Source organism: Malaclemys terrapin, chromosome 18 (genome assembly GCF_027887155.1).
Source record: "Malaclemys terrapin pileata isolate rMalTer1 chromosome 18, rMalTer1.hap1, whole genome shotgun sequence".
Taxonomy (NCBI): Eukaryota; Metazoa; Chordata; order Testudines; family Emydidae; genus Malaclemys; species Malaclemys terrapin.
In genome coordinates, this window is record NC_071522.1 from 9,729,408 (window position 1) to 9,748,211 (window position 18,804).

Below are 18,804 nucleotides of genomic sequence, written 5' to 3' on the forward strand. Positions count from 1 at the left end.
GAGCCTGGATTCTCTATTTGCCACCAGGAAAGGGGATGTGAAAGAGTCCTGAGGTCCTGAAGACCACATAAAGTTATTAGTCTGTTTGTTTGTCTGTTTGTTTGGACTCTGTGATCCTGGATGGGGTGGGCCTATGTATGGCTGGAGGGAGGAGTTGTGAGAAGGGGCAAGCTACCGCAGGCTTGGAAGGGATCTCAGAAGGGGGCTGGACCAAGCCTGCCCGTGAGGGGGTGTACTGGCTGGTGAGTGACCCCTGCTGTACTCCCCTTCTCCAAAATGCTATAAAAACTCCATGGCCCACCTGAGCCACAATAATTTGGTTTTCTGCATATAAAAGCCAGGGCTGCTGTTAGGGGGTAGCAAGCAAGGCAGTTGCCTGGGGCCCCACGCCACAGGAGCCTCTGTGAAGCTACATTGCTCAGGCTTTAGCTTCAGCCCCGGGTGGCGAGGCTCATCTAATGATCGTTTTATTTATTGCCGCAAGACTTTTTCTGCGTTTCAGGGATGCTTAGTTGGCTCCCACGGTTCATCATGTTTAGTGCGGGTGTTTCCTTTGGAAGAGCTCCCGCATGAAAATGTCCTACGATGACTCATGACTTTCTTAGCGTTGTATAACTGACTATAATTTTGGCATATTAAACAGAAAATCATAAACACCCATGTGGTGGGGCTTCAGCTTTCTGCCCCGGGCCCCAGCGAGTCTAATGCTGGCCCTGCTTGGAGGCCCCCATGAAACCTGCTCTAGGGGCCCCCAGACTCCTGGTTGAGAACCACTGCAATAAGGGACAAGGGCAGACAAGTAGACCAGGTAAAGGAACCTTGATGTGATCAGAGTGATGGGGAAGGGAAGATTGTCCCATTCAAAATGCAGCCCCTAAGACCACGTGGGCATTGGAGGCCAATAGTAAAGATGGGAAATAACAGGGACCTGAAGGAAAGCGGTCACAGCCTGGAAAAATTATAGAGAAAGAAGCGGCAAGCTTTGAATTCTACCTGAATTAGTGGGACAAAGTCAGTGGGAGTTTTGCCCAAGGGACTACAGAGTTAAAAATGGGCAAGGACTTTAGGATTTGTCCCATAATAATATTCACGTAGTGTTCTGTATTAATTATTAGTTGTTATTGTTCATTACTATGCATATCCATTCAAAAAGGAGTAAGGTGTAGAACTACACCAGATAAATATTCCATCTAGCTGCTGCACACTGAATATCTGGATCACAGCCATCCAAAGCAAACGGAGCTGGCAGAGAAGTATGTTCCTCACTAATTACAGGAGCCTTTCAACCTCTGAGGATCAGAGTTGATGGCATAACCAGTTCTCCTTGAGTCATTCTGTTTTCACAGTGACTCGCTTTAGCATAAAGCTTCTGAAGGACGATGGTAGGACTGAATGAGGGAATTTCCAGCGGGTTCCTAACATAACCCATAGACTTAGTGCAGCAGGAGGCAGCTCTGTGACCAACGCTGAGCAAAAATTTGCATGTTACTTCCTATCCTCCGGCACCAACGGGGAGTGCTTGGCGATCAATTTAGCGTTGGGAAGAATGGGTTGTTCTCACTTGCAGTACATTCCGATATCAGACTTTGTATTACGCGGTTGCTACATGCTGAGGTAGCTCATACTTACTGCTAAAATGTGGCCACATGCCTCCTGCCAGGCCATGCTTTTAATGTGGCCAAAAGAGAGCCAGGAACAAAGCTAAGTGACCTAATGACTCAGACTTTAAGGTGAGAAGGGACCATTCATATCATCCAGTCTGACCTCCTGCATATTGCAGGCCACAGAACCTCACCCACCGCTCCTGTAATAGACCCCTAACCTCTGGCTGAGTTACTGAAGTCCTCAAATCCTGATTTAAGGACTTCAAGTTACAGAGAATTCACTCTTTACACTACTTTAAACATGCAAGTGACCCCGTGCCCTCTACTGCAGAGGAAGGTGGAAGACCCTCAAAGGTCTCTGCCCATCTGACCCTGGGGAAAAGACCATATTTGGGGCCAGGAAGGAAATCCGTTAGATCCTGAGCATGTGGGCAAGACCCACTCCCCAACCAGACGCTGGAGAATGAGTTACTACAAGAGAATTCTATCTTCCTCATCTAGTGTCCCATCACTGGCCATTGGAGATTGGCTACATGCACTGTAGCGACTCTCCTCATACCATCCCTTCCATAAACTTATCAAGCTCAGTCTTGAAGCCAGCTAGGTTTTTTTGCGCCCCCCCCCCCCCCACTGCTCCTCTTGGAAGACTGTTCCAGAAATGAGCAGTAAACAGAATGGCTTGAGAACAATCTAAGACTGTCCTTTCATGCATGTGAGGTTCTACATGCTTTACTTTCCAAACTCATTCACTTTCAAATTAATCTGGTCAGTGGAAGAGCAGTACATGTCAGATACATGTGAGAAAAGAAAGATGCCTGGAGAGATGACACATAGCTGTCTACCATGGGTGGTATGGGTAAATCTTTAAAGTTGACAGTGGCCTGGTAGAAAAGCCCTATTGAAATCAGCTGAGGTGGCTTTCAGAACCTCTGCATGAACAACTAAATAGATAATGAAATATCCATCCAGTGCTGCTCACATACTGTCTCGTGGCCTTTGGCAATAAAACAAGAGGTCGTAGCCTATGCATGCACTTGGTGGCCTGTGTGACATGAGTTGCTCATCTCAGTCCAGTTCCCTTTGGGACAGATATCCACAATCCCTAAATGTGCCAGTTATGGTGGTGGGAGAGGCCCAGAAATGAATGGGCCAGGACCCCTTCTCAGCCTTAAAGATGGACCTTCCAGGCCAGTGTTTACATGAGTGAGCCAAGCTTGGACCACTGGTCTGCAACCAGTTGGCTGCATTCTGAACAGAGTGAAGAGGTTAAAGGAGAGAATGAGAGATGGAGAGACCTTGCTGCATCCCCTTTCTCCAGAAGACTGGTGGGCTTGGGGCGTCAAAACAGAGCAGCTTGACAGTGTCAACTTCAGAAATGACTTCTCCCTTCCCCATGCCTTACACAGCAATTGTGATCAGCCAGAAAGCTTTTGCACCCAGCCTCCAGGACTGAACTCTTCAGGGCAAGTGTATACTCAGTGGAGGTCTCCATGCTGCACTACAGACCAAGCTCTGCAGCCTTTGAGAGATGGTGCAAGAGAGGCCTGCACAGTGTGGTTGTTTGTCTGAAGGTCCGTTGTTAGGAGGGTAGTTACGAACGGGTGTGTGGGTAAGAGTGAGGATGGGGCTTTCTTGTGTCCATCTGATGATGGTGGTTACTGATTCTTGCAAACATGATGAGATGAGATACGTGCCTCTAAACAATGAGGGGGGCAGTGAGGAGTGACATAGGGCTTGATCCAGTGCCCACTGAAATCCCTGAGACTCTTTTCCCATAGAATTCAGTAGTTTTGGCTCGGGCTCCTTGTGGTGTAGAATAGCAGGAAGCGCCAACGGTTGTGAAGAAGGCTTTGGCTCTCCTAGACTGGGGCAGCACTAGATGAGAAAAATACTCTGCTCATCTAATGATCCTTTCATTTATTTCCGCAAGGCTTTTTCTGCGTTTCAGGGATGCTTAGTTGGCTCCCACCGTTCATCGTGTTTAGTGCGGGTGTTTCCTTTGGAAGAGCTGCCGCATGAAAATGCCCCACCGTGACTCATGACTTTCTTAGCGTTGTATAACTGACTATAGTTTTGGCATATTAAACAGAAAATCATAAACCCCTATAGCGCAATGTCAGTGCTTTACAGTTAAACCGCTTTATTCAGCATGAGTAGATGGATATCTTTACAAATTCTTGTTTTGTTGGATGATTGTTTGCAAGTTCCTCAAGGCTACACATGAATTTCCTCCAAGTCAAAGTGTTTTGTTTTTGTTTTTTTTGTTTTGTTGTTTTCCCACCGTATCGTATATCTGCATATGCCTTTCCCTGTTGCAATACTCCAAAGACACAAACCTTCGCTTCTGAATGAACTGTGAGAGTGGTTAACTAGTGGAACAAGCTACCAAAGAGAATGAGGGATTCTCCATTTCTCAAAGTCTTCAAATCAAGACTGGATGCTTTCCTGGAAGATACACTTTAGTCAAACACAAGTTTATGGACTCAGTACAGGCATAACTAGATACACTGGATATCAGACTACATTATCTAATGGTCCGTTCTGGCCTTAACCTAGTCGATTGTGCATGGCACAATTGTTTGACCAGACTCTTAAATAAATGATCAGGATTAGTTTTAATAACTTGGATGAATAAACAAATACTGACAAGTTTCAGAGTAACAGCCGTGTTAGTCTGTATCCGCAAAAAGAAGAACAGGAGTACTTGTGGCACCTTAGAGACTAACAAATTTATTAGAGCATAAGCTTTCGTGGACTACAGCCCACTTCTATGCATCCGAAGAAGTGGGCTGTAGTCCACGAAAGCTTATGCTCTAATAAATTTGTTAGTCTCTAAGGTGCCACAAGTACTCCTGTTCTTCTTTAAACAAATACTGGGACCAAAGGGAAAAGAATATGAGCTAAAATTCTGTTGTGTTACACTGGTGTCAAACCAGAGTAATTCTTTTGGGCCAGACCTCTTTATTATTGTGGAATATCACCTGAACCCAGAAGTAGCTCCATTGACCTTCAATGGAAATACTAATGGATTAAGCTGCTACCTCCCCTAAATTGGCAGCACGGCAGCCATTTTGGATGAAAGCACAAAGAGCAGAATTCGGAGCTGTACACGTTTTAAAACGGTGCTTCTAAAATAATTTCAATGTGGTGATCTCCATGTCAAGATCTTTCTAGCCATGGGTGGGGCTGCAGCGTCTCAGCGATTTCCCGGAAAAGAGCTGTTCTGTGCACAGAAATCAGCAGGGAGATGGTGCTTTCCCCAGTTAAGAAATTGGAGAGGAAATAACTAATTTACTCTCTAACGTGACTCTTGCATCAAAATCCTCCTCATCAGTTGCAATTTCTTTTTAAAGATTGGCATGGATGAGATTATTTTTAATCCCCTTTAGGCTCCTTAAGTAAAAGCTGATGATCATATCTTGTATAGGGAAACCAAACTTAAAATGAATTTGCAGTGTAAAGTCCATGTGATCAGGGTACAACATGTGATCAAGTTCTATGTACTGCAAATGTTGGACAAATCAGGGCTGCCCAGAGGATTCAGGGGGCCTGGGGCAAAGCAATTTTGGGGGCTCCTTCCATTAAAAAAAAGTTCTCATGGGGGCCCCTGTGGGGCCTGGGGCAAATTGCCCCACTTGCCCTCTCCCTCTCCCCCGCCCCCGGGCAGCCCTGGGATAAAGACCATAGGTGAAATCTGGACCCCACTGGAATCAGTGACCGTTCAGCCATTGAGTTCAGTAGGGCCAGGATCTCGCCCACCTCTTTTGTCACTATGTTAATGTGGGAGCATTGGGAAACGTCCTGGTTTCAATGAAAACCAGGAAGAGGTGCATGTTTTGTACACAATCTGACCTCCTTGGAAGGAAAGAGTCATTGGCTTTATCTGAACCATAGATGAGCCCAAGCTGCCGATCTTTGTTCCAGACACCAAATAAAGCAAAGTTCTGGAGGTGTTTCTATTTGGGATTTTTGGTTTGGCCTGTTCCTGAGTTATGATAGGCTTGAAATTCTAAGTTCCCCATTGTTTGGAGCCAGGGCTTTGGCTTATGCCCACCCCTAACTAGGGATTACTATTTTATAATACCCAAAAGGCTTGGAGGACAGTGGGGTAAATGTGGACAGAAAGCAGCAGAGTCCAAGTCTGTAAACTGGTTAAACAGAAACATAATAAGCTATAAATAGAGATGACCTGCTGGAACAAAACCACCCTGGCCCTAGGCCCATGCAAGCCTGCAATTAGGGATATCCACATCCTCCTAGAACAACAGGCCAGGTGAGCTGGTGCACAGAGCTCACTACCATATCTGGGAATCCGAAACTACAGAACCTGTTGAGGCATTCTATGCAGATCACGCTAGGTCTCAGTTTTCCCCCTGCATAAAATAGGAACAACAATCTAGCTATGGGGCAGGTGTGTCAAGAGGCGTAACTAGTTAATGTCTGGGCAACCCTTTGAAGATCAATACGGAGTATTCTGTTCTGGAGGAAACTTGTGTGACCTTGGATAGATCTTTCATGGTGCCATATGTAGGTGTTTGCTTAATGGTCTTTGTGCTTGATTCTCTCTCTCTTTCTCTCTTATAAAGAAGGAGTAACTCCATTGGCATTGAGCTAGCGTAGCTGCTTTCTGAGTGCAAGCTATTCATTGCTCTATGTAAAATAATTCCAAGCCCAGACTTTCAAAAGCAGCTGGTGATTTAGAGTATCACAATTCTTGGGTGTCCAACTTGTGATCCTTTGTCGTGCCTGGAGTTCCCTAACCAGTCCAGAGCTGCATTGTACACATAGTGAGAGGGAGATCTTCAGGGCAGGGGCTTACAATCTAAATAAACAAGACTGACCAATGGAAACAGAGGCACAGAGTGGTGAAGTGACTTGCCCAAGTTCACGTGGCAGATCAGTGATAGAAGCAGGACTACACCAGGTCTCCTGACTCCTACTCCAAGGCGTTCTCCATTAGGACATACTGTCTCCTGATGCTCAGATAGCATTGAGCACTTATCCTCTAAAAAACAGCTCCTTTTATGGTACTCCCGATGGGCATTTAATAATGGACAACACCCACAAGCACTCCTGGAAAATCTTGGCTCTGAGTCTTAAAATTCCACCTGTCCGGTGTGGGATTTCCTGCCCTGAAGGATAAATTCCACTGAGTTCCTCAAAGACACTCCTCCTTCCTTGCAGGTCAGGTAGAAATGGACTCCGCAGAATCTGAGTTCTGTACTGGAAATGCGATTAACTGCAGCATTGAATGACAGACACCATTCCAAAAGCAAAAACCATTGAGAAAGCAAGACTGGCAATTGCACAACTGCAAAAAACTTACTCCTCGGAGGAGTTGCCTTTCTGCACCTAAGTGAGAAGCTGGGAGGAACTTCTCCTCCTTCCCCCATCCCCCCCAAAAAATAGGCTTAGCTCTGTCAGACCCTGATATAATGTTTTCCAGGCTGTCTGACTAGTATCAGAGTGGTAGCCGTGTTCGTCTGTATCAGCAAAAACAACAAGGAGTACTTGTGGCTTGTTAGAGACTAACAGATTTATTTGGGCATAAGCTTTCCTGGGCTAAAACCCACTTCATCAGATGCATGGAGTGGAAAATACAGTAGGAAGATATATACCTCTACCTCGAGATAACGCTGTCCTCGGGAGCCAAAAAATCTTACCGTGTTATAGGTGAAACCGCGTTATATTGAACTTGCTTTGATCAACCAGACTGCGCAGCCCCCCCCCCCCGGAGCACTGCTTTACCACATTATATCAGAATTCATGTTATATCAGGTTGCATTGTATCAGAGTAGGTGTGTCTGTGTGTGTATGAGTGTGTGTGTGTGTGTACACACACACACACACACACACACACACACACACAGAGTACATGAAAAGATGAGTTGCCTTACCAAGTGGGAGCTCCGCCCACTTTAATTGAATTGTCACATTAGAAACAGGAGGAAAAATCACTTTTGTAGTGGTAATCAGGATGGCCCATTTCAAACAGTTGACAAGAAGGTGTTAGTAACAGTAGGGGGGAATTAGCATGGGGAAATTAGTTTTTGTAGTGACCCATCCACTCCCAGTCTTTATTCAGGCCTAATGTGATGGTGTCTAGTTTGCAAATTAACTCCAGTTCTGCAGTTTCTCATTGGAGTCTGTTTTTGAAGTTGAAGAATTGCCACTTTTAAGTCTGTTATTGAGTGTCCAGGGAGGTTGAAGTGTTCTCCGACTGTCTTTTGATTGTTATAATTCTTAATGGCTGATTTGTGTCCATTTATTCTTTTGTGTAGAGACTGTCTGGTTTGGCCAATGTACATGGCAAAGGGGCATTGCTAGTGTTTGTTTTGAAACCTTGTGGCTTTCCTGGTCTCATACCATGTACGCGTCAGTTGGCTGGCTCCAGGGGAGATTACTTTCACTTTCTTGGAAGTCAGACTCTTTTCCTGTAAAGCACAAGTTTTAAATGACTCCTGATTGCTGGGTAACAGAAATCTTTGTTACTGAATAGAGAAAGTAACTGAGATGCCCATTTCCTGGTCAATCGTAGGGGTTAGCTGTTGTCAGTGGTGCAAATAGAAATCATTTCTTGATGGTACTGCCCTCATGGGAGGGACACAAGGGGGGGCATGTGACCTCCCCATGTGACTCCTCCCTGCCCCCACGCTCTCTCTGTCCACTCCGACACCCCCCTTTGTATATACAAACCTCAACATGCTTAACTACTCACTTTCCCCCCAAATATGTAGTATTCAGTCTGTTTATATGGAATATGGGAGTTGGGTGAAGAGCCATTTCAGCATATGTATGACTTATTAAAAGACAAACTTTAAGTAGAACTGGAGCCTAAACTGCTTTATTGTATCATACCCAAACATTGCATTTCAATGGCAGATTCAACTTCCTTTATAGAAACAGACTCCTGAAACGCTTACCAGTCCACAAAAGTGGTCCATAGTCATGCAAATGGTACCATTGTCTTTAATGGGACTGATCAAATGATTACGGGTTTACAAGATTAGGTTCCAAGTTTGTAAATTTGTTCTGGATGAAACTGACAATGCCTGAGCTGTCAGATCCGAAGGAGCTTCATTTGAATAAAGGTGGGCAGATGTGTGATAAGTCTTAGCTCCGTTGCTAAGATGACGAACATATTTTCAGCAAAGTTCTTGGCAGATTCCTGAGGCAGCTGGTTTAAGGCCGTCCGTGTCCGGTATTATAATCTTCACTTAGTTCTTTCACCCACAAAGCTGGAAAATGAGGCATTTGTTGTTTTGTTTTGTTTTGTTTTGCTGCTCTAGTTCCAGTTAACAAAATGCATGTTAGACTAGTTTGGCTGAAAAGAAGAATTCTAGGTACGCTGGGGACAACACCTGATTCCCATCAGGCTGCAGAACTGGGCTGACATCAGAATCCAAACATCCTCTGGTCAGTGCAAGTAGAGGCATTCCTCTAATGATTTGGACTTGATGTGATGCAGTATGTATGTCATGGAGAATTCAGACCAATGGGGAGAAACAGAATCAAAAACACTGTTTAAACATCTTCTCTCCCTGCCACGCCTCCCCTCTTGAGGACTCCTGACCAATGTAACAGCACAACATATATGATGATAAACTTAAAGACTTTAAGTTTGTTAGCATCTGTATTGTGCTGTTAAAGCCATTTAAAGAATGAATGCCCTGCCTAGCTGCATTCTGCTCCTTTAAGGAGCAAAGCGCAGCCCCACCCCACTCCCTCCAGAGCCCTCCATCTCAAACTACCAGTTTCCATCTGCAAAACTGCATTGTGGGTTTCAGCAGCAGGTCCTGGATCAGTATTTATCAACATGGATTGCTTGGAACATTTGTTCCCTACATGAGCATGGGGAATTCTGACCAAAAAGTCTTTCCAGGGCAGGCAGAAATGGTGTCCTTCTTTTATTTTTATATATATAAAAGCCAATAGCTGAACTGATGCTGTATGTTTGGGGTTATAAAGGGCCAGAAATTGCTTGGGAGTTGTGTTCTTGGCTTGTGTCAACTTTGTGTATGTGCTGTTTTTTTGGTCAGACTTTCTGAGTGGTCATAAGTGGCATTGGTAGCTCCACCAATCACATTCTGGGATTCTATTGAATGACGTAACTGCAAGCTTTACTGATCATGGGCCAGGTTTTCCAAAGTGCTTAGATTTCATTTGGGCACCTAACCGAGGGCCGAATCTTCAAATGTGCCTGGGCAGCACATCACAGCTTCCATAAGATTCTAAAGGACCGATGTCTCCGCCAACCACACCTCCCCCAAAGAGCTCCACACCCAGTGTGCACCAAGAATCTGGCCTCAAACCTTCACTGTGGACCTGGGCCTGCTCCCACAGACTTCAGTGGCACAGGGTCAAGCCCTGTATGAGCATTCACACAGCCCTAAACAATTGGGCTGAGATTTCCAGAGCTGGGCACCCATACCCTTAGGCAGCTAGAGTATCTCAGCCCCATGTCCTGTCCCAGCTTGCCCTGGGCTCAGTGTGAAATCTGGATCCTTGGTTGGTCCAACTTCCTGCTCAGGAATAGGAGTGGTAGCTCCAAGACCTTTTTTTAGCTATACCATTGAGCTTCCTCCCTGTGGTTCCTCTTTCTTAGGGAGAGGTGGGTACGAGATTGAATTTGACACATGGCTCTTCTCTCTAGTGTACCACTATACTGGAAAAAGCTTATTTCAACTTTCAGACTTCTATATATATGTGCACACTGGGCAGTGACATGTTGCCAAGGCTGTAACAATGAGATCCCACAAAACCGTCTTCCTTACTGTGATAAAAATCCATGTACTAGGGATTAATGAACTGCAGAGAAGAGGAGCAGCAGGACCTGTGATGTTTTCGCCTACTTATGAACAAGAAAGGAGAGAGCTTCACTTGATAACCTAAACTTAAGTACCTTTGCTTGCAGAGTGCATACTCCGGAGACTTTGCAGTAACAGGGATACAAATGGCACAGTGTTGTAGGAAGGCTTTAATGAGATTAGTTTTAAAGACTCCATTGCATGATCTGGTGTAAAGAGGGTGGTGGTGGTGGTGGTGGTCTGCCTCCTTTAACACTCAGGGCTGAACAGTTTCACAGTTATAAATTCAACCCTATGTGGGTCTGTCCCTTTAATGTTTAAAATTCAATGCGTTCCATTTCCAGATGCAAATGTTTTGTGTTTTGATTTATTTTAAGGAACGCCAAACTTGAGCAACTGGTGCTTTTACGTTCGCCAAGCACCTTCCAAAGCCAAATGACTAATAGGCGTTGGGGTTACTGTCTAGTAAACAATCATGCCATCTGTTAGAGAGATTTTTACTGCCCCAGACAGATTCCCAGTAAATAAACAGTGAAAACGCAAATTGAAGTGGCTTTCAGGACTAATCTTTAGGGAAAACCCTGATTTGCTTTAGAGCACTGCATCACCAGGGACAGTGAGTCATACATTAACTACTGACTGTACAATTCCCCTATCCACCTTTTGCTGGTGGAATGGTGCCAAAAGAGGCTTAACATGGCCCATACTCCGGATTATATCCCTGTAGCTGGGGGATGCAGGCCAATCAGAGCCTCTCCACTCCCTCGGAGTCTCTGGCCTCCATTGAGTCAAAGGGGGTGGGGGAGATACCTGGTGTCCCTCAGCAAGGGTCTCCCTCCCTCGCTACTGGGGCTGTCCCCCTTTGCTGCAGGCCCCAACAAGTTGCCCCACCCACTGAGGCAACTGAAAGGCAAGTCCACATCTGGGAAAGCCAGAATGTCTGAAGGGAGGGTCGATTGGACTCCAGCCAAGGGACTCTCTTAGGGTGATGCATGGGGAAAACCAGCTGGACCTATATCCTAGTTACATAGAAATGAAAAACAAAGGAGTAGCAATATTGCATAAGTGTCATGAGCCTAATATCCCTGAATTCATTACCAGAGGCTTAGCTAGTCCCTCACCAGGGACATGGGAGTCACCAATATTAATCTGAGGTGTGGTCTAGAAAGGTGCTAGGACCTTCAGCCACTCAAGCCTGTTCTCTGCAATGAGAAATGTGTGCTGTATTAAAAAATATAGGTTGTCCCTTTAAATTGCCGGGTTTTTTCCTGGTCCTGCTGGTAGGCTAGGGGCATCTGTAGGGAAGTGTGCAATCTACAGCCAGGCTAGAGTAGGGTGGAGTAGCACCTGGCTGTTCTAGGAAGCAGCATGTTTTGTCTCCCTGTTCGTGTGGTGGTGGTCTAAAGGCTAAGCAGTGGGACACTACAACCTTCCAGCAAGAGCACTGTATGTTTCTATCCAATTTATCTGTGTGTGTGTGTGTGTGTGTGTGTGTGTGTGTGTGTGTGTCATGAACATGACAACAGGGAACTCTTGCTCCCAGGACCACTGTGGACATGAATCACCGCACCATTACTCCTGTCACTCTAGGACACCCAGCGTGCCCTCTGCTTCCTTGGCTTCTGAAGCCTTCTCCTCTCTCCTGTCCAAGTGCCCAGGAACTGTTTAGCTATATCCTGAGTATCTACACAATGCCAATGGAGTGCATTGGGAAGGTGGAGCTTGTGATGGTTCTCGGGTGTTGTGGAAAATTGACCACACGGTTGATTTTTGGATCAGACAGCCTGAGGCTCCTTTATTGACCGATCAAACATGCATGCGTGGGGGAGTCAGCCAAGACAGCTGAACCCCCCTGACAGATAAAATACGGGAGCTTATATAGGATAAAACCACAATTAGTACCAAGGACTGAGAGTCACCTTGTCCCTCTCCTGCCTCCAGCGTGAGGGAGATTTACTGGTGCTTACCAGGGTATCCGCTCCTTGACATCCTCTGCCTGTTAATCAACCTGCAGGGCAAAGTAAGGGTTAACAATAAGTGAACCCCAATCTCTCAGCCCCCCTGAAGCATTCTGTGACTGCCAGCCCCTGTCATTGGCTGCTGTCCCCAAAAGGGCAGCGTACGCACCAGCTTGTATGAGTCAGCTCAGGATCAACACGTAATATCACAGCACTGAGATATATTTATAGTGACAAATCATAAATTGCTTCATAAAGATCAAGATTTTAGAGGAAGTGAGTAAAGATAATGGAAACAGAAGAGTTGCATAAAAAACCAAACTATAATCCTTTTTAAAGACTAAACTTAACAGGCTAATCTCCAGTCTAAATAAGTTTCTCACCACAAATGTCTTCTGCAGCATTTTCAGCTGAGCCTGGCTGAGATCCCGTTTTCATGAACATAAATGTTCTCCATTTACTCCCTAGGTGCAGGGATAACAGGGTGCTTTCCTAGTCCCCCCAGTTCTAGTCCAGTACATCTTTGAAGCGGATCCCCAGATAAGAGGTTTTCTCCACCTGTTCTTCTCTTCCTGTTAAATAGCTCAACTTAGCTCAGACTGGTGATTGTGAATTAGACAATATTCAATTTACATTTCAACAGATAAATAGGGGGATAAACATCTCTGGTCTGGCAGGAAACAAGTTTTTTCATCTCTGCTGGGGATTAACACTTTGATACAAGAACGTATTTCCAGTGTATATGTACATAACTCCTTAGATAGTAGCCGTGCATACATTTTACAGTGATGTGATATAACTAGTGTGACACTGCTGGGTTTATTTTTTTTATATGACTCAGGATATAAATACCAGAATCAGGATATTCTTACCTCCTTGCCATGTGGCACTAAGGGTTTTTTGGATCACAGGGATGCCTCATGACTAAGCTGGAGGCTGCTGAGAAATATTGCCTCATGTGATAGCTACTTGCTGCGTTTTGCACAACGTCTGTGAAAGCAAGGCACCAAACCTCAGCGACGGGTGAGAGGTAGAGATGGACAGATGTTCTGACTAGGCCTTGTCTAGTAAGGCACGCAGGATTGGAGATGCATTGTGCTCATACTTTGAGGCTAGGGCATAGTGGTGAAAAATCTATATACTGTGTGCAAGGATTTTGTTATGCTTTGTGTAACTTTTTTTTTATACCAAGTTTGTAAATAATAACCTTTTATTGAACACAACACTGCAAACTAAAAACCACTGGAACGGTGGCAGACATGCCTAAAGTGCAGAAGTGTTTGTGCAGATGGGGTCACAAGTACATGTAAGCATATCACAAGATAGCCCATGATACTTACCAGAAGAGGTCCCCTCCCCTGCACTATTAGGTTGGCTTTCAACCTAGGTTTCAGGGGTCTCCTGCCTCAGGGGTTTGCATACCCAAGAATTCCTGGCTGTCCATGGCAATATTTACGCTCCCGATTGGGGTCTGTGGGCATCTGTTACCATGAGAACTTTACAGAACACACTAGGGTTCAGTGGTGACCTCCCTAGCAAAACTCCATTCTGCTTGTGAGAGCAGACCCAGGAACCATTACTGAGTTGCTGTTGACCTTGGTGGCTTTATAATTCTCCTGGAGCCTCTCTGCTTCGTTGCTGCACTGGGCCATGTTCCGGGAGTGCCCCCCTCTCCTTCACTCACTCAGATATATAGTTAGTTGGTGTTTGGTCCTGATTTGAGCAAGGGATTGGACTAGATGACCTCCTGAGGTCTCTTCTAACCCTAATATTCTATATCTGCTCATGTATTCTGGTGCCTGCTGTTAACATGGGACTGGACACGCTCCTCTCCTCAAGGACCAAGGAAGTCCAGACCTGTGCATGGGGGAAACCCAGGGCATAGGTGCTAGAATGGGTGTGTGAACTCACCAGGAGCTGAAATTTCAAAGGGGCACACCTAGCTGCCCATGGGAATGTGCCGTCCCGTCATGCTGATCTCAGAGCAGTAGAAGGTACACAGATTGATTCAGCTATGCAGCAGTTCACTGTGGGATAGCAGTGGGAGGAATGCCAGAAGGGAATAGTTAATTTGACATGAGTAGGCATCCACACAAACCTTATCCAGGGTTAGCTTATTCCAAAATGGTGTGAATCCACTTCCAAAGTGGATTAACTAATGTCAAATGAGACGCCAAACAACTAGGGGACACCTTTCTGTGTGTGGACACAAAGCAGCTTATCCCACCCAAAAAAATCAAATTAATCTGAAAACTTTCATGTGTAGATGAGCCCTAAACAACTTGTCCAAGGTCACGCAGGACGTCTGTGATGGAGCAGAGCATTGACCCTGGGTCTACCGAGCCCCAGAGTAGAGTTCTAACCATTGTACCTGGGATCCTCCTTTCTATGGGATGACTCAGGATTGGGGACCTCTGCAGCTAAAAATGGCAGATGCCTCTCTGGTTATGAACTTCCCAAGCAATAGCAAAAACAACTACTAAGAACACAGCAAATATGCCTCAAAGAACCAGTAAAACAAAGAGTTGGGATGCCTGTGCTGATTAAATACAAGCTGAAAGGAGCACTTGATGAGTAGGGTGTATTTCAGTTAACACTATTTCATAAAACCATGCTGGATCGAAGGAGAAGATAAATTAAATCCAATAATAGGAAAGTCGAAAGGGGTGCCAGCTGGCTGCTAATCAAGAAGAAATGTCCTGCCTCTTAACAGGAGGAAGGGTTGTAACAAAATGAAGGCACATTGTGCACATTCTTAACACATTAAAATAGCCTTATCAGGTTGTTGGGGGTTTTTTGTTAGCACAGCTATTTGCATTTCTGTGTATGATTGTGACACCGCAGTCCATCTGTATTCTGCTAAGCACATGTTTAATGTGAGACTTAGCCCACCATCTAAGCAATGCTGAAGTCCCTTCCTGTTCAGCAAAGCACTGAAACTTGTGCTCCAGTTAAGCAGGTGCTTAAGTGCTTTGCTGAACAGGGATGGACTTCAGCGTGTGCTTAAATGTCTTTTGCTGGATTTGGACCCAAGGAAGGAAAATCCTTGCACACCAAAAATCTTATTGATACAACTTCTAAACTCCCTGATTGCCATTCCTTCTCAAATCTAGCTTTTGTCTTCCAGTAAATGGTATGTTGCATGGAGATACATGTAAATAGCTACTGCGTTAATGGAAAAAATAGATTTTTTTTTTTAAACTGAACTGTAGTGACTGCTGGAATCAGCTGAACAAAAATTCAGCTGTTGCGCTTTATTAGTGTTTCTTCAACTTCCTTCTATTAATGCTAGAGATAAGGTAGGTGAGGTAATACCTTCTACTGGACCAACTTCTGTTGGTGGAAGGGAGAAGCTTTCGAGCTTCGTGGGGTTCTTCCTCAGGTCTGGAGAAAGTAACCAGTGTGCCTGAGCTAAGTACAAGGTGGAACCGATCATTAAGCATAAGGGTTTCTCTCTCTCTCTCTCTCGTATATATACAATCTCTGTCACATGTCATACACTGATGACTTAAGCTGACTGTCCTTTTAAAACCCGTTATATCATCACTTCAAAGTCCATGTTTCACTTATGTAACGTAATATACACATTTTGTTTCTGTAAAATGCTTTTAAAACATTCCCTTATTTCATTTTGATCAATGTAAATGATTAAAACGGAGAGTGTCTCGGTCCAATTTGCCTGTTGCCATTTATGCTGCTGGTTTCTTTTTGCATCTCCCTCAGTTAGGAGGAGGGGGGGAAAAACTAGTTTAATTTCACCTTTTTTGTTCCTATTTTTATTTGTAAAGTGCCTAGCACAACAGGCCTGTGACCTCAGTTGGAACATCTAGGCACTAATGTAATACAAACACAGAAGACAGGCCCTACCGTGCAGAACGAAGGCCTTGTCTACACAGGAGAAATGGACAGTCCTAATGATTCTGGGATAGTTTTCGTCCAGGGTAGCTATTCTGGCATGATTCAGGAATTCCAGAATAACTCCTCCCCCCCATCCCAGTGTGGACACTCACTGTTCCACAACAGAGCTATTCTGGAATAGCAATTGCAGTTGTCTATACAAGGAAAGAGAGACCCCTACAATCTAACTAGACAGGAGAGACACAGGGTAGGTGGGACAAAGCAACACAGTAGGCAGTGGCATTGCTAGGAAGAGAACTCAGGTTTCCTGACTTCCAATTTGTTGTCCAGCTCATTAAACCGTAATACCTGATCTCAATGAGATGACGCAAAGACTTCAATTAAGTACCTGCTAGGCTGGGGGAGGCCAAGGAACTTGGCACCTCATAGGATTAAACCCTAAGAGAGCCATTCTTTTTGTTCAAGTGGTGGAGGCCCATGCTGTGGTTCTGACAGTCTGGGATCCTCCCTCTATCAGTATTCAAGGCAGGGCCGCCCAGAGGATTCAGGGGACCTGGGGTCTTCGGCGGTGGGAGGCCCCCGCCGCCAAATTGCCACCGAAGACCCAGCACTTCGGTGGTGGGTCCCGGGGTGGGAGAACAACCCCCCCCCCCCGCCGCTGTGGGTCTTCAGGGCACTTCGGCGGCAGGTCCTGGAGCGGAAGGACGCCCCACCGCCAAATTGCAGCCGAAGACCCGGAGCAGAAGAAGCTCCGGGGGCCCGGGCCCCGCGAGAGTTTTCTGGGGCCCCCGGAGCAAGTGAAGGACCCTGCTGCAGGGGCCCTGAAAAACTCTTGTGGGCCCCTGCGGGGCCTGGGGCAAATTACCCCACTTGCCCCCCCCTCTGGGTGGCCCTGATTCCAGGGGGGCTGTTCAGTTCACATGTTCTCAAACTCTGCCCTTGGCTAATGAATGGAAGGCCAAGTTCCCAGCTGTTGACAGACCAGGAACTGCTCTCTTGAGAAATCCTTTCAGAATTGGTTTTACTCCTTTGCAGAATGAACAGTACACTTGCATGTTCCGTGAAATGCTGTGATCAGGATGTTTCAGAATTGGTCTTCCTCAATTCTGTGGAGGGGGGGGGAAGAGGTGGGCATTGCATGAGGTGTTTAGCATCATCAGCTAGCACCAATTCCTTCTGATAAGCCTGGGAGAAGTGAAACACCCAAACTGGGGCCTGTGATGTATGCAAGGGTGACTAATGAACCATGTGGAAGTTGAAAGATGATTTGGGGGAGTGAGGGGGAAATAATCAATTCATGGTCAAATGATTGAATGTGCGAAGTACGCTTGTAAATGCCAGCCTGTTTTATATGTTCCTGGGGTCTGCTCCTGCTGCTATGGAAGGCAATGGGCATCTACACCAGAGCTTTCCGTGCGAGCAGGTGCAGATCTTTTAGCCACGTTAAGTCAGAAAAGAGTAAGGACATTCCTTGCGCTGTGTTCTTCAGGACCTTTCTTCCACCTTGCCATAAAGACAGGAAGAGTGGTCATGACCCCTTGAAATCTTTGTGCTCCAACCTGGAGGTCACATGTTCTAAGTACAACTCACTAGCACAGTGGTTTTTAACCTGTGGACCCCTAGGGGTCTGCAGACTGCCTAAAATGTCCAAAGGGGTCTGCACCTAGAGTTATCATATCTCAAGTTCCCAAATAGAGGATGCAATTGAGGGGACACTGGGGGACAGGGAGGGGGGGGATGTCAGGTGTGTGGAGGAGGAGGACGGGGAGCTGAGGCCTGGCTCTGACACCCGTCCTGGCCAGGCTCTGAGGCCCCATGGCAGGGCAGGTGGCCTGGCCGAGAGGCGCTTGGTGGCTCCAATTACCTGGCAGGCCAGGGCAGGCGGGATCTGGCAGCTGTGGGTGCAGAGGAGGGACCAGTCAGGGTGCAGAGATGGCTCTTTCTGATCTGCAACACCTGCTCCATACTTCCTCTTATTTGGAAAATCCACCTGGCCGGAGGGCGGAGTACCAAAAAAGAGGCCATGTCCAGGAAAACCTGAATGTATAGTAACCCTATCTACACCTCCATTTGCAATTATTTTAGGTATCTGCAAATGAAAGAAGGCTGAAAAGCACTGCATTAGCTCACCACTAAAATCCTTGCTCCGCTGCTTTCCACACCAGTCACTTACACAATGGTAGGATTTTGATATTTCCCCTTCACAGTTACTCTTCGAGTCACTCCATATGTAGGAGAGGAAGTTTGTGGTCTAGGCATCAGGCTAGGAGCCAGGAACTCCTGAGTTCTGATCCTTCTTCAGATCTTGACTCATTTGTGACTTTTGGCAAATGAATGCAAACCTCTCTCTCCTCATTTTCCACATGTGTGAAATAAAGATTAGTTAATATTGGTGAAGCTTTAAGAATGAAGGGCATATCCAAATTTCATTGATGTCAATGTAAAGATGTCTATTGACCTTACATCAGCCTGTTAGGGAATGAACCCAATCTGTCTCTGTCAACTTGGACCTGTTTGCAGTACGACTGTAGCCATGTTGGTTCCAGGATATATGAGAGACAAAGAAGGTGGGGTAAT